The sequence below is a fragment of the Mus caroli genome, chromosome X (genome assembly GCF_900094665.2).
Source record: "Mus caroli chromosome X, CAROLI_EIJ_v1.1, whole genome shotgun sequence".
NCBI lineage: Eukaryota > Metazoa > Chordata > Mammalia > Rodentia > Muridae > Mus > Mus caroli.
In genome coordinates this window covers 90108944-90125618 of record NC_034589.1, presented here as the reverse complement: position 1 = coordinate 90125618, position 16675 = coordinate 90108944, and the positions used below count along the sequence as shown (strand labels likewise).

At 39.4% G+C, this 16675-nt stretch overlaps 1 protein-coding gene across 1 annotated transcript in view; it reads left to right on the top strand.

Annotated features, from left to right (window-relative positions):
• The window catches only part of Asb12 (ankyrin repeat and SOCS box containing 12), a 90850-nt gene that overhangs the window by 54064 nt on the left and 20111 nt on the right, over positions 1–16675 (top strand). The window contains exon 3 of the mRNA XM_021153858.2: positions 8408–8606. The gene's annotated coding sequence lies outside the window, so the exon portion shown is untranslated. The remainder of the gene's footprint in view (positions 1–8407; positions 8607–16675) is intronic.

Here is a 16675-nt window from a genome sequence, read left to right as displayed (position 1 = left end):
TTTGATTTGCATTTCCCTGATGATTAAGGATGTTGAACATTTTTTCAGGTGCTTCTCTGCCATTCGGTATTCCTCAGGTGAGAATTCTTTGTTCAGCTCTGAGCCCCATTTTTAATGGGGTTATTTGATTTTCTGGAGTCCACCTTCTTGAGTTCTTTATATATATTAGATATTAGCCCCCTATCCGATTTGGGATAGGTAAAGATCCTTTCCTAATCTGTTGGTGGTCTTTTTGTCTTATTGACGGTGTCTTTTGCCTTGCAGAAGCTTTGCAATTTTATGAGGTCCCATTTATCGATTCTCGATCTTACAGCACAAGCCATTGCTGTTCTATTCAGGAATTTTTCTAATGTACAGAATTGTTTTCACTATACTAGATTTTTTGTTTTTCCATATGAATTTGAGAATTGCTCTTTCTATCCCTGTGAAGAATTCAGTTGTAATTTTGATGGGAATTGCACTGAATTTTTAGATTGCTTTTGGTAGCATGGACAATTTTACTAAATTAATCTCACCTATCCATGAGCATGGGAGATCTTTCCATCCTCTGATATCTTCTTCAAATTCTTTCTTCAGAGACTTGAAGTTCTTGTCATACAGGTCTTTCACTTACTTGGTTAGAGTTACACTAAGATATTTTATCATTATTTGTGGCTCCAGTGAAGGATGTTCTTTCCATGATTTCTTTCTCAACCCACTTATTATTTGTACATAGGAGAGAGAGTTACTGATTTTTTTTAAGTTAATTTTGTATCCAGTCACTTAAATAAAGTTTTTTTTCCCATCTGTAGGAGTTCTCTGGTAGAATTTTCAGGATCACTAATCTATACTATCATATCATCTATAAATAATAAAACTTTGACTTTTTCCTTTCCAATTTGTATCCCCTTTATCTCCTTTAGTTGCCTTATTGCTCTGGCTAGAACTTCATGTACTATATTGAAGAGATAGGGAGAGAGTAGACAACCTTTTCTTGTTCCTGATTTTAGTGGAATTGCTTCAAGTTTCTCCCCATTAATTGATGTTGTCTATTGGCTTGTTGTATATTGCCTTTATTGTGTTTAAATAAGTGCCTTGAATCTTTGATCACTACAAGGCTTTTATCATGAAGGGGTGTTGGATTTTGTCAAAAGTTTTTTTCAGCATCTAATGAGATGACTGTGTAGATTTTCCCCTTCTGTTTATATAGCAGATTATATAGTGTTGAACTATCCCTGTATCTCTGGGATGAAGTCTACTTCATCATAGTGGATGATATTTTTTAATGTGTTCTTGGATTCAGTTTGTGGGTATTTTATTATTTTTTGAGTATTATTATACTCTTTTCAAAAGGGTTCATGAACAACCCTTTTGTTCATAAGGGAGATTGGTCTGAAATTCTCGTACTTTATTGTATCTTTGTATGGTTTAGTTATTAGGGTGACCTCAAATAATTGGTTTGGCAATGTCCCTTCTATTAATATTTTGAAGAGTATTAATTCAACTGTTCTTTAAAAATCTGGTAGAATTCTGTGCTAAAACCATCTGGTCCTGGGCTTTATTTATTTATTTATTTATTTATTTATTTTTGTTAGGAAACTTTTGGTGACTGCTTCTTTCCTTAAGGTTAATAAGACTATTTACACTTGATTTTGGTTTTATTACATCAGATCTCGATTTAACTTTGCTAAGTGGAATCTATCAAGAAAATCGTCCATTTTGTTTAGATTATTCAATTTTGTCAAGTACAGGTTTTTGGTATGAGACCTAATTATTCTTTGGATTTCCTCAGAGTCTTTTCATTTTTGATTGTCTTTTTTTTATTTTATTTTAGGTTTTTCAAGACAGGGTTTCTCTGTATAGCCCTGGCTGTCCTGGAGCTCACTCTGTAGACCAGACTGGCCCAAACTCAGAAATCTGCCTGCCTCTGCCTCCCAAGTGCTGGGATTAAAGGCGTGTGCCACCACTGCCCAGCTGATTGTCTTAACTTGGATTTTGTCTCTCTACCTTTTAGTTAGTTTGGCTAAGGGTTTGTCTATTTTGTTGATTTTCTCAAAGAACCAGCTCTTGGTTTCATTGATTCTTTGAATTGTTCTCTTTGTTTCTAATTTATTGATTTCAGGCCTGAGTTTGATTATTTTCTGCTATCAAAATTTTTTTGGGTGTATTTGCTTCTTTTTGTTCTAGAGCTTTTAAGTGTGCTTTTAAATTGCTAGTATGAGATTTCTCCAATTCCCTTATGAAGGCACTTAGTGCAATGAACGTTCCTCTTAGCATTGCTTTCATTATGTCCCATAAGTTCAGGTATTCGTGCCTTCGTTTTCATTGATTTCTAGAAAGTTTTTAATGTCTTTCTTTCTTCCCTCACCCAGTGATCATTAAGTAAAGATTTGTTCAGTTTCTATGAGTTTGTAAGCTTTCTGTTGTTTCTTTTGTAGTTGAAGTTCAGCCTTAATCCATGGGGGTTTGATAAGATACAAGGAGTCATTTTGATTTTTCTTGTATATGTTGAGGTATGCTTTGTAGCTGAGTATGGAAAAGGTTTCATGAGGTGCTGAGAAGAAGGTATATTTTTTTGTGTAGGTATATCTAATGTCTATAGATATCTGTTAGGTCCATTTTATTCATAACATCTGTTAGTTTCATCATTTCTCTCTTTTTAGTTTCTGTCCAGATGTCCTGTAGATTGGTGAGAATGAGGTGTTCAAGTCTCCCAGTATTAATGTGTGAAGGTCAATTTTGGATTTATGCTTTAGTAAATTTTCCTTTACAAATGTGGGTGTCTTTGTATTTGGGGCATAGATGTTCAGAACTGAGATGTTATCTTGGTGGATTTTTTTTCTTTGTTAAGCATCAAGTGTCCTTCCCTGGTAAGGAAATTTCTAGTTTCTTTGGAGACTCGGTTGTGTCATATGGTATTTTTCTGGAAAGTGTCTAATGAGAGAATTTTTTTTTTCTGAAGCAAACACTTGGGAGGATATTTTGCTGAGAACAGACACATAGTGTTTTCTGGAAGCTGCTTGGGAAACAGGTATGTGATGTTTTGTTAGAGCAGATGCTTGAGAGAACACATGATGATTGGAAAGGGTATAAATATAACCCAACAGACAGTGCATGACCCTTTGTGATACTGGTTTGCCTTGCCACTCTTTGCTGGTCTTTGCTAATGATGCTGTGGCATTGGTTTGCCTTGCCATTTTCACTGATCATCATTTATATTTAGAGAAAGAAACACACCAACAATCTTCTGGTGCTGTTCTGGTGGCTTCTTGCAGTTTCATCAGACTCTGGCAAATTGGCAGAGCCTTGGAAGGTTTCTTCTGGATCAAACTGCCTTTGCTGTTCGCAAGTGGATTGAACTACCACTGGTGATTCATGTGAACTGAATTGCTGATATATTAACAACACAGATTGGATTCACCCTAAAAAAGTCTTTCTAAACAGGTCTGTATTCTTCTTTGCCCTATTAACCTTTCCTTTCCACTCCCTCTGGTGGGCTGGAAGGAAGGTTAAACCATTTAAGTACACTTATTAAAGCAGGTTTTGAAAAATATGAGTCTACACTTCTCCATCTCTTTTGATCAATTTTGGCTGAAAGTCTATTTTATTAGATATTAGAATGACTACTCTAGCTTGCTTCTTGATTCTGTTTGTTTGCTTTGAAAACCTTTTCCAGCCTTTTTCTCTGAGGTAAAGTCTATCATTGCTATTGAGGTTTGTTTCTTATATGCAACAGAATGATGGATTCTGTTTTTTCATCCATTATGTTAGTCTGTGTTTTACTGGTGAATTGAGTCAGTTGATGTTGAGATATTAAGGTCCAAATGCTTATTAATTCCTGTTATATTGATGTTGTTGTTGGTGGTGGTAGTAGTAGTAATAGTAGTGTGTGTGTGTGTGTGTGTGTGTGTGCATGAGTGCAAACACGCATGTGCAGGCACATGTGTGTGCCCATGCTTCTCATCTTTTGGCTTTCCTGGTATGGGATTATTTATTTTCTGTTTCCTTGGGTGTAGTTAACTTTTTTGGGTTGGAGTTTTCCTTATAGTATTTTCTGTAGGGCTCGATTTGTGGATAGATATTGTTTAAATTTGGCTTTATCATGTAATGTTTCGTTTTCTCCATCTATTGTCATTAAATGTTTTGCTGGGTGTAGCAGTCTGGGATGACATTTATATTCTCTTATGTCTGCAAGATATCAGTCCAGGCGCTTCTAGGTTTTAGAGTCTCTGTTGAGAGGTTGGGTGTAATTCTGATAGGTCTGCCTTTGTACGTTACTTGTCCTTTTCCCCTTGCAGCTTTTAATATTCTTTCTTTCTTCTGTACATTTAGTGTTTTGATTATTATTTTGCAGGAGGATTTTTCATTTTGGTCCAATGTATTTGGTGTTCTGTAAGCTTCTTGTATGTTTATAGGCATCTCTTTCTTTAGACTGTGGAAGTTTTTCTTCTATGATTTTGTTAAAAAATATTTTCTGGGTCATAGAGCTGGCACTCGTCTTCTTTTTTTTTATTATTTTCTAAATCTTTTTTTTACAGTCCAGTCTTTATCCCCCTCCTAGTCTGCCCTCGGACTGTTCCACATCCCATACTTCTTCCCCCTGTCTCCAAGAGGATGTCCTCACCACACCAGGTCTCCCCACTCCCTGGGGCTTCAAATCTCTAGAGGGTTAGGTATATCTTCTCTCACTGAGTCAAGGCCCTGCAGTTTTCTGCTGTATATGTATTGGGGGGGGGGTCTCATACCAGCTGAGGTATGCTGCTTGGTTGGTGGCTCAGGGTCAGAGCAACCTCAGGGGGCCAGATTAGTTGAGACTACTTATCTTCCCATAGGGTTGCCCTCCTCCTCAGTTTCTTCCAGGTTTTCCCTAATTCAACCACAGGGGTCACCAGCTTCTGTTGTATGTAAATATCTGCATCTGTCTCAGTCAGCTCTTATTGGGTTTTTCAGAGGGCAGTCATGCTAGGCTCCTATTTGTAAGTATACCATAGTATCAGTAATAATGTCAGGCTTTTGGGGCCTCCTCTTGAGCTGGAGCCCAATTTGAGTCTTTACTGGACCTCCTTTCCCTTAGGTTCTTCTCCATTTTTGACCCTGCAGTTCTTTCAGACAGGAACAATTCTGGATCATTTACATAATGGAATAATACTCAGCTATTAAGCAAGAGGGCATCATGAGTTTTGCAGGCAAATGGAGGGAATTAGAAAATATCATCCTGAGTTAGGTAACTCAGACCCAAAAGTACATACGTGGTAGGTACTTACTAATAAGGGGATATTAGCCAAAAAACATACCCAAGATACAATCCACAAAACTCAAGAAGGTTAACAAGCTGAAGGGTCCAGGTAGGATGCTTCAACCCCACTTGGGAGGAAAAAAGCAATCATGGGGGTGGGGTGAGGGAGGGAGGGATCTTGGTGGGAAAGGGGGCAGGAAGGGGAAGAGGGGAGCATGATCAGGTATTGGGGGGAACAGGACTGAAGCCCTGAGGGCGAGCAGAAAAAGTGGAAACAGGCAACCTCAGGAGGTAGGAGGTTGGGGGGATCCACTAGAATGTACCAGAGACTGGGAAGGTGAGAAACTCCCAGGACTCAAAGGGTGAAATGTCCTACAGTGAGGAGAGAGATCTTGTAGCACTTCCAGTAGAAAGACAGGGCATCAAGTGGAGAGATGGAATTACCACCCCACAGTCAAGAAGTCTTCTCCTTCTTCTATTCCTATTATTCTTAGGTTTGATCTTTTCATAATGTCCCAGATTTATTTGATATTTTTATGTCAGGGAGTTTTTATATTTAACATTTTTTTCTTCAATCTTATCTTTTATGCCTGATATTCTCTTTTCCATTTCTCATATTCTGTTGGTAATGCTTGCAGCTGTTGTTCCTGTTCTCATCCCTAGGCTTCCCATCTTCAGATTTCCCTGGGCTTGTTTTTTCTTTATTGCTCCTATTTCCTTTTTCAGGTTTCGAACCATTTTATTCTATTTCTTCACCTGTTTGATGTTTTTTCCTGTATTTCTTTAAATAATTTATTAATTTCCTCTTTAAAGGCCTCTATCATCTTTATACACTTGGATTTAAGGTCATTTCCTTGTGGTTCAGCAGTGTTAGGATATCCAGGGCTTGCTGTGGTAGAATATCTTGGTTCTGGCAGTGCCATGTTGCCAGGGTTCCTGTTGGTTGTATTTTTATGCTGGCCTTTAGTGATCTGGTTGTCCTTGGTGTTGGCTGGATCTTACTGATGCCAACAAGACTTCTCAGGCAGTCAGGCAGAGCCTCGGGCCTGAAAATTGAGCTCAGGGAACAGCACTCTGCTCACGGATGCTGGCTTTGCCTCAGGTGGAACTGTATGTTCCCTGGGTCAGACAGGCCTCCTCAGGAAGGGAGGCAAAGCCATGGTCCAAGATGGAGCTGTGAGAACAGAGCACAACTCACCTCTGCTGGCTGTGCCCCAGCTGGATTAAGCAGGAAGGAGATAGGCAGGGCAGGGTCTAGCCTGGGTGTTCCTGGGTCTGGAAGGTCTGGGTGTTCTTGGGGCCTGGCAGGACTTCTCAGGAAGGAAGGTGATGGAGCTCAATGGGAGGGGGGAAGGGGCAGCATGCTGCCCACCTCCTATAGGCTTGTTTAATGGAGGTGTTTTCTCAATCATAATTCCCTCTTCCCAGATATGTGTCAAGCTGGCAAAGCCAACCAGCACAATAGGTATTACATAGGACCAAACTCAGGGTTTTGGTTAAGATTAGGATAAAACTAATTCTAGAGTTAGTTCTGGGTTAGCTTTCTAGTTAGAAATGGGGATGGGATTGTGCTTAGGGCTTTGATGAATGCTAATTCCAGACCAAAAATAGGGTAATTCTAGGGTTGTGTGTATTATTAGTTTTAGGGATCATGCTATGGCTATGGCTAACATATGACTAGAGCTTTGTTTACTATAATTAGGATTTGGAGTATGGTTAATGTTTGGACTTGGTTTAGGGTTAGGACTATGTCTATGACTAGAGTTTGGATCAGTGTTAGAAATAGAACTAGGTTGAGCATCTGGGGGTATGGCTATGTAAAGCTTATGGCTATGATTGTGCCGGGATTCAGACTATTGCTAGGAAGAGGTCTAGGTTAAAAGTTTCAGCAAGGGGGCTAGAGAAATGGCTCAGCAATTAATAGCAATTGCTGCTCTTTCAAAGGACCTATATTCAGTTTCATATACCCATATGGCAGGTTACAACCATCTGTAACTTCAGTTTTAAGCCATTGGACATCCTCCTTAGGCAGGCAAAACACTCACATATAAAATAAAAATAAATCTTTTAAGAAAGGTTATGTTTTAGGCTATGGCTGGAGGTTTGGTGTGCTATAATTACACCTAAGTCTAATGCTATAATTAATATTAGGCCTAGGATTTGGTCTAATTCTATATTGTATTTAGGGTTATTGTTATGTGGCCAGGGTTAGGTCTTAGGTAAAAGTTGGAGCAAGGAATAGGGTTCATGTTAGGGCTAATTTTATAGTTAAGTCTAGGACTATGGGCAAGGGTTAGGCTTTGAGCTAGGACTAAGGAGAAGTCTAGGTTTAGAATAAGGATAAAGCTAGAGTTAGTTTCATGGTCATGTTTAGGATTGGGATTAATTTTGCCTATACAATTAAGTAAATATTTTCATCTATTCTGGGACGTAATTTTTAGTTTTGTTTGGGTGTATAACTCAAGCTGAAGTTTAGTCCTATGATTAGGATTAAGGTTAGAGACAATATTAGGAATAGTGCTAGAGTTTTGGTTAGGATTCATATTTGAGCTATGGCCAGGGTTGGGGTAAGAAATACGTCTAGGCTAAGATTAAGTATAATGTTTAATGTCATTAGGTAGGGGGTTAATTCTAGGGCAAGGATATGGTAAGTTAGAGATAAAGATAGCAGTAGTTCTTTGGGTTTTCTTAGAGCTAAACTAGAATGGTTGTAAAGTTAAATTTAGATTTGAAGCTATCCTTAGGATTAGGTCTAAATTTGAGATTAGGATTGGAGGAATGTTAGATAATGTTTTTAAGACAGTGTTAGGGGTAGGCTAATAGTAAGTTTGGGGTTTACATTTGGAACAGGGCTGGTATTAGGGTTAAGGTTATAGTTGGAGGTTGGGCTAGGATAAATATTTTGTCTAGAGTTTAGAATATAGTGCCAGCATGGGATAGAGTTAATATTAACACTAGGGATATGGCTAGTTTAAGGCTTAGGGTTGGGGTTATGCTTATGGTTGTCAGTAGGTCTTGGGTTTAAGTCTTCTAGTTTTATTTCTGTTGCTTTGATTGAAAACTGGAACCAAAGGTATGTTTAGAAAGAAAAGATTTATTTGGTTTACACATGTAGATTATGGTGAACATTTAACATTCCAATCTCAACAACAACCAAATTAAGGACATTTATCTCTAACCTTCTCCACCTAGGCATTAGTCAGCCAGAAGATCGCCACAATAATCAGTGATCCAAGAAGCTTTGGGAAGCCCACCTCCACAGCCTGCAACAACAAGTGAAAAGATAGAGAAACATTTTAGTTCATCAGGACCTTCAATCCCAACACTAGCTAAGACACAGTGAAAACAACGAAAGCTTTTCCATCCCTAATAAGCAGCACAAAGAAAACAGGTAAGAAATTCACTAGTAACACATAAACAAACAGGAAAAAATAACATCAGTAAGGACGCTAAAATTTAAATTTCCACTAGGACTACAGCTAATAAAAGTGATTTTATAAACCATACTTGATAACTGAAACAGTAACTGTAACAGCAAGAAGTAAGTCATCATGGGAAAAGGAAAGAACAGACTCAGTTCCACCTCAAAATGGCAAGAGCAGACATGACCTGAGAGGCTGGCATCTCCAAATACTTTGGTTTATATCCAAGGGTAGAGAAGAATACATTACACAAGGCTTCAGAATCAGATTTTGTAGAGGAGAATAGGGTCTGGGAAGGGACTGTGTAGCCAGACTTTGGCTACATTGTGGGTCCTTCTTTTTTCCACCCTTTTTCACCCTTTCCTTCTACCCTTTCAACTCCCTAACACTAGATAGGAGAGAAATAGGGATAGAGGGGGAAAGGAAAAAGATCCCCGAATAAAGTCCATGGTCAGAAAGGGGGTGATGTAATCATACTACTTCCTGCTGATTAGGTACATTCTGTTCCTCGGGCCAAGTTTGATCTTTGCCATCAGGATGTCTAATTTCTTCTTGTTGTTTCTTCTTTATACACAACTACTTAAAAAAAACAACAACCACCAAGCAACCAGCAACCTACCAAAAAAACCACCCACCTATCAGGGCTCTACCCTCTGAAAGTTCTCAGAATTCCAAACGCAATCACAAAAACTATTTGCAGCTGGCAAAATCATGCCCCTGCTAGAGCATGACACAAATCATAGTCAGCTGTTGTGGACAATCTGAAGCAGGTCCATATCCCACATCTGGGATTCAAATGAAAACATATTCTTATAGTATTTATGTGTTGCTTTCTCCATTTATTTATTTATTCATTTTACATCCCAACTGAAGCCTTCCTCTCCTCCCAGTCTTCCTCCTCCCATTCCCCTTCACAGGCCTCTCCCCATTACCCTCTTCTCCTCTGAGGATACCAACCCACCCTGGCAAATCAAGTCACTGCATATTCTCTCCCAGTGATGGCAGAAAAAGCAAGCCTAGGTATGGGAACAGGCAGGCAATAGTCAGGGACAGCACTTGCTCCAGTTGTTCAGGACCCAAGCTGTTCATCTACTACATATGTGCAGGGGTCCTAGGTTTAGTTTGTGTATGCTCTTTGGTTGGTGGTTCAGTCTCTGAGAGCTCCCAAGAGTTCAAGTTAGTTGACTCTGTTCTTCTTCCTGTGGGGTTCCTATTTCCTCAGAGCCTTCACTTCTTCCTCCAACTCTTCCATAAAACTCCTTGACCTCAGTCCAATGCTTGGCTATGCGCCTCTGCATCTGTTTCAGTCAACTGCTGGGTAGAGCCCCTCAGACAAGAATTATGCTAGGCTCCTATCTGCAAGCATAACAGAATACTACTAGTACTAAGTCACAGATTGGTGCTTGACCATGGGGTGGGTCTCAAGTTGGACCACTCATTGGTTGGCCATTCTTTCAGTCTCTGCTCCATCTTTGTCCCTGTGCTTTTTGTAGGCAAGACAAATTTTAGTTTTGTGTGTGGGTTGGTGTACTTATCCCTCCACTGAGAGTCCTGCCTGACTGCAGGAGGTGGCCACTTCAAGCTCCATACCCCTCACTGGTAGGAGTCTCAGCTAGAGCCACCATCATAGACTTCCTGGAACCTTACCCATCCCAGGTCTCTGGCATGTCCTAGAGTCCTAGAGATGAGCTCTCTTTCCTCATCCCACCAATATCAATTCTCTCTCCCTCCCTGCTTCCCTTGTCACTCTCTCTCTATTCACCTCTGATGGCTTAGTTAGTTAGTTAATAAGTTAGTTATTGTCTGTGTTTTTAAAAGAAACAAAAACTCTCACCATAGGACTGAATTCTACTGGTTCAGAAACTGCCCCCTTTGTGTAAACTGCAGAGAGATAATTCAGAGTGCCTGTTGCTGTAATTTTTAGGCTCATGGGCATGATGGGGTTGGTTGTTTTCTAGAATTCCTTGGGCATCAGGCTTTGTAAAGTCTCTGGCCTGTTTCATAGCGCGGGTTTTGGTGTAGAAGATTTCCTTTATTTTATATCCTTTACATATAAAAGATAGGAGGAGCTGTTTTCTGTCCAGCTACTTTGTGCTAGCAGAAGGGACTTCTTTCAGAAGTTTTTGGTTTTGAGTAACTTTATGAGAAGCACTGTTTTTAATTTATCCTGTGTAGTGGATCTAGTAAGAACTGTGATTCTATAAACAGTTTAAAGGACAGTGTAAAAATATATCTATGGGGATAATAAGGAGGAAAGGAGTGATTAAGGGGAAGAGTCAGGATTAGAGAACAAAAAGCCCATCCAGAGGAAGAGGCCTTTTGTAGAATTTTTTTTTGAGTCTTTGGACTCTGTCTTGAACCAGGTTGAGTCTTCTGGTGTAGAAGCAAGATTGCATGTAGAGAAGGGCACATTTCACTAGTTAGGAGATATAACTATTTTTAATTTTGAAGAACCATCGCAGTTAATGAGTCAGTTTGGTCCTGAAAGATGTAAAGCTGATCTGAACCTAACTGGTATTAGAGGTTTCAGGGTACAGACATTTTAACTACTTCAGAGCTAGCAAAAAGGGCAATGTAGAAGGGGCAGGAGTTAGAGTGCCTCAGAGGAGGGTCCATCTTAGGAGCCATAACAAAACTTAACAAATGGAAAAATCCAGAACATAAGGAAGCCATGTAATGACAGTATGCATCCTTGGAATATGCTATGCAAGTGAGGTAGCATCTGTAACATACAACACTTGAGACTAGCAGTACTATTAGAATTCTTACTGAGAGAGTACTTTAAAAACATAGTTTGGTCCTTTCTCTAGCTCCTCCATTGGGGACCCTGTGCTCAGTCCAATGGATGGCTGTAAGCATCTACCTCTGTATTTGTTAGGCTCTGTCAGAGTCTCTCAGGAGACAGCTATATCAGGCTCCTGTCTCCAAGCATTTCTTGGCATCCACTAGAGAAAGGACCCAAGGAGCTGAAGGGGTTTACAGCCCCATAGGAGGAACAACAATATCAACCAACCAGTACCCCCCTCCAGAGCTCCCAGGGACTAAACCACCAACCAAAGAAAACACTTGGTGGGACTCATGGCTCCAGCTGCATATGTAGCAGAGGATGGCCTTGTGGGACACCAATGAGAGGAGAAGTCCTTGGTTCTATGAAGGCTTGATGCCCCAGTGTAGGGGAATGTCAGGACAGGGAAGCAGGAGTTAGTGAGCAGGGGGAGGGGAGATGGATGGGTGGGGTTCAGAGTGGAAATGAGAGAGAGGATATCATTTGAAATGTAAATAAAGAAAATATCTAATAAAACAGTGACATTATGTTTGCCTGGAAGGAGAGAGACCATGATCAAGAAGTTGGCATTAAAAACTTAATAGCCAGCTCTCTGTCTGCTCTTGATAGAAGTTATTCAAACTGCCATATATTTGGATATTTTAGTATCTAGGGATGGGGATGAAGCTCATAATAGAGCACTTGCCTAAGATGTGCTAACCCCTGGTTTCATGCCATAATAATAATAATAATAATAATAATAATAATAATAATAATAATAATAATAGTTGGGACAGCATTTCTCTTATTAGAGAATGAGAACAGGCAAGAAAACCACTTAAAGAACACTTTATCGTAGATATTAGCAAGACCGATTTTGTTTTGTCCTGTACCAGAGTCCTGTTAAAGATCAGGTAACCAAGTAATCAGCTGTTTATTATGACAGACTTTGGTGTAAGGAAACTTTGCAAAGGAAGTCAGTTAAAATCAGCATCTAGTTGATAACAAGGGATAAAATGAAATCCTGTTGGTTCCTGTTTATGAAATTGTCCAGAAATGTCCCAAGGACACCAGTCCTTGAATAATTTCCTAAAAACCTATGAATTTGAGGATGGAGTATCTAGTAGTCTGCTTTAGTTAGGAAGACTGTGTGATAAGAGTGTAGAAAGTCCTAATGACATTTAAGAAGATAGGGTGTGTGTGTGTGTGTTTAGCCGCAGGTAGATACTGCAGTGTTAAACTGAGCCAAGGTCTTGCCTATGTATGATACACACACACATTTTTCATCAAGAAGAACCTTATTTTGTGAAAATAGTTCTCCAAATAACATCTAATATGATTAAATATAGTATTTGAATACTGTTAAAGAAACATGTGGATCATTTTAATTTTGGTTATACTTTCCTGCTAGGTGTTAAAAAACCATGTAGGTGTCCAGAAATTTTTCCTCTTTCTTGACTCTCCTCTTGGTAGAATGGACACTAGTTAGAATTTACCTTAGAGGACAAGGAGCAAATATTCCCCCCTTTAACTTTTCTGATCACATTAGTATAAGCTTCCAAATAAGGTTATTGAATACCTAGAAGGTCAATTATACCAGTTTGGTACTTTTAAAACTTTTAACTACTGCATTATATTTTAACTTCCAACTACTTTTAGCTACTGTATTGTATTTTAAACACTTTAAATAAGCTTTTATTAAACATACATTTCATCTAGTTCCTGTAATTGTTGATCTTTGACCTTAGAAACTTTAATACCATATGTGTTATCTCTAAGTCTCAACCTTTATGTACCTTAAATATCTTACTCAGACTTTCATATCTTGTGTAATCTATCTAGTCTTCCATTCAGGAAATATGTAGACATTCTAATTTTCATATATAGAATCTATTCTTTACTGAAACAAAGTCCATATTGCTATTATTCTAGCATGTCCATTTATTTACTAATTTCCTTTCTTAATACTGTGAGACATAATAACATTAGTAAATTAATTTACTCTCTATGTGTAATTCTTTCTTCCTGTGTGGTGGCAAGGAGAGCTAAGTGGTATCTATATCCCATGCTCATAAGGTTCCACTGACAAACCAAAGCCCCATTTCATCAGAGTTCCCCCCAGGGGAACCAATAAGTTTATTGGGCTTACAGAGAATTGGTAAGAGGTTACTGAGAGGAGTTTTGATGACTCAAAAGCCATCATACTGAATACTCTTCTCTCTCTGTATATATGTGGTTTTCTCTTAGCCACATAGGTAAATCTTCCTTTCTCTAGCCTTTCCTAGTTTATCACCCTAGATCCTCAATAAAACCTTGAGATCTCATGTTATTAGAGCCTAATTGTATCCAATTGGCTGGGGGTGGCCCTGTCTCTTTCATCTTTCTGTGAAGGAATATATAACATTTAACAAGTTCAGGTATGATCATTTTAGGAAGGTTCACCTAAAGGTACAGCGGTTTAACAGAGGATAGAACATGTCTTAGTCATTGTTCTCTTACTGTGAAGAGACACCGTGACCAAAGCAACTCTAATGAAAGCATTTAATTGGGAACTTGCTTACAGTCTTGAACATTTCATTCACTCTCATCATGGTGTGGGATGTGGCAGCATTCAGGCAGGCATTGGTGCAGTAGGTGAGAGATACATGAGAGATACATAGACAGAGAGACAGAGGCAGACCAATTGGGCCTAGCATGGCCCACCCCCAATGACACACTTCCTCCAGCAAGACCATATCTACTCTGGCAAGGCTCCATCTCCTAATCCTTATAGTCCTCTCAAATAATGCTAGACCCTGGTGAGTAACCATTCATATACAGGAGCCTCTGGGAGCCATTTTTATTCAAAGCACCACAGAACAGAAGCTCTGCATTCCATGTGCTCGATACTGGTTTTCTTTTAACCTCATCTGTAGGACAAATCAATGAAAGAAGCACCTGCTGTCAAAGAAATAGAACTCTATTTTTAAAGCTACATAATGGCTTAAGATCTGGCTGTTAGCTGTGATGTAAATCAAAATAATCTTTTCTCTCAACAATGAATCCTGAGCAAGTGACAGCTAATAAAAAGGCCCTGGCCTGACATGAGCTCTGAAAATATTGGGGACTTGGGTTAAGGAGGATAGGAAGTTGCATATTGTTCCTGATGAAATAGAAAGGAAAACATTAGATAAGAAAGCAAGCTCTTCAAACACTCAATGTAACTTGGGGGGGGGGTTGTTTGTTTGTTTGGGTTTGGGTTTTTTTGTTTGTTTCTTTGGAATTTTGTTTGTCTGATGTGTTTATTTTAAAGAGAGCAATCTAGATTGGAAAAAGCCTATGAATGTACCATGGAAAAATTATCAAAATTAGAACAAACAAAACATTAAAAATGACAAAAAGAAAGCAACCTGGAGCCCCGGTGTTTACCTTCTTAGCCTAATATAAAAAGGGCTGCAGTGATCCTCTGATGGCTCAATAGGATGGGGAAGTTATATGGTGCTGCCATTTTGTTTTATGCCATGTAGTTCCATCAGTGAGATCGTGTTGGTGTCATATGATGCTCATCCATTACATTTTGTTATTAGCCAAGGTGGTAGTAAGCCATATGCTTGCTTTCTGATCATGGTGAGCTCAGTTCCATGGTAAAGTGAGCACACTTGTCATCAGAGCACAGGTCCCTCTGGGTTTCACCATCTCACAGAATAAACGTGGACCATTACATACTTCTTCTTTAGAGATACCTTAGTTGGTTTAGTATGGATATATGAAGAGTTGGTACTTATGGCCTAGGCAGGTGAGACCAAAATATCAAATAAACAGAGGAAGGAATTCCATGGTCTCAGCTCAAGGAAGCAGAGTCTATATGTAGTTGTTAGAATGGCTAGAATCAGTGTGATTTGTCTCAGTTATTTACTTTTAGTTGAAAACAATTCTCTCTCTCTCTCTCTCTCTCTCTCTCTCTCTCTCTCTCTCTCTCTCTCTCAGTTTAGAAAGAGACAGTTTAGTGGGAGATACAGCTGCTTTGAAAGATCCAAAGATTAGCTTGCCTCCAGGTGGAAAGGAACTTTCCAAATCTCACTAAAGAATGGCCTTCCATCTGGCACTTGGATCAGGTCACACCCTGACCAGTGTGAGGTAGCATTACTGTGGAGACAAGCTTTAGATTAACAATGTAGTTTTAGTTACTATCCACAGGTCTCTTGTCATCAAACACTTAAACAACCATTAATGTTAAAAGGAGGGGTACCTAAGGAAAACTTTCTTGGTTTTTTTTGTTTGTTTGTTTATTTTTTTATTTTTTTAATTAGGTATTTTCTTCATTTACATTTCCAATGCTATCCCAAAAGTCCCCCAGACCCTCCTCCCCCCACTCCCTTACCCACACACTCCCACCTCTTGGCCCTGACTTTCTCCCTTACTGAGACATATAAAGTTTTCAAGACCAAGGGGCCTCTTTTCCCAATGATGGCCAAGTAGGCCATCTTCTGATACATACACAGCTAGAGACAGGAGCTCCAGGGGTACTGCTTAGTTCATATTGTTGTTCCACCTATAGGGTTGCAGATTCCCTTTAGCTCCTTGGGTACTTTCTCTAGTTCCTCCATTGGGGGCACTGTGATCCATCCAATAGCTGACTGTGAGCATCCAGTTCTGGGTTTACTAGGCCCCTGCATAGCCTCACAAGAGACAGCTGTATCAGGGTCCTTTCAGCAAAATCTTGCTAGTGTATACAATGGTGTCAGCATTTGGAAGCTGATTATGGGATGGATCCCTGGGTATGGCAGTCTCTAGATGGNCCATNNTTTCATCTCAGCTCCAAACTTTGTCTCTGTAACTCCTTCCATAAGTGTTTTATTCCCAATTCTAAGAAGGGGCAAAGGGTCCACACTTTGGTCTTCATTCTTGATTTTCATGTGTTTTGCAAATTGTATCTTCTATATTGGGTATTCCAAGTTTCTGGGCTAATACCCACTTATCAGTGAGTACATATCATGTGAGTTCTTTTATGATTGGGTTACATCACTCAGGATGATGCCCTCCAGGTCCATCCATTTGCCTAGGAGTTTCGTAAAATCGTTCTTTTTAATAGCTGAGTAGTACTCCACTGTGTAAATGTATCACATTTTTCTGTATTCATTCCTCTGTTGAGGGGCATCTGGGTTCTTTCCAACTTCTGGCTATTATAAATAAGGCTGCTATGAACATAGTGGAGCATGTGTCTTTCTTACAAGTTGGAACATCATCTGGATTTATGCCCAGGAGAGGTATTGCAGGATCCTCCAGTAGTACTAT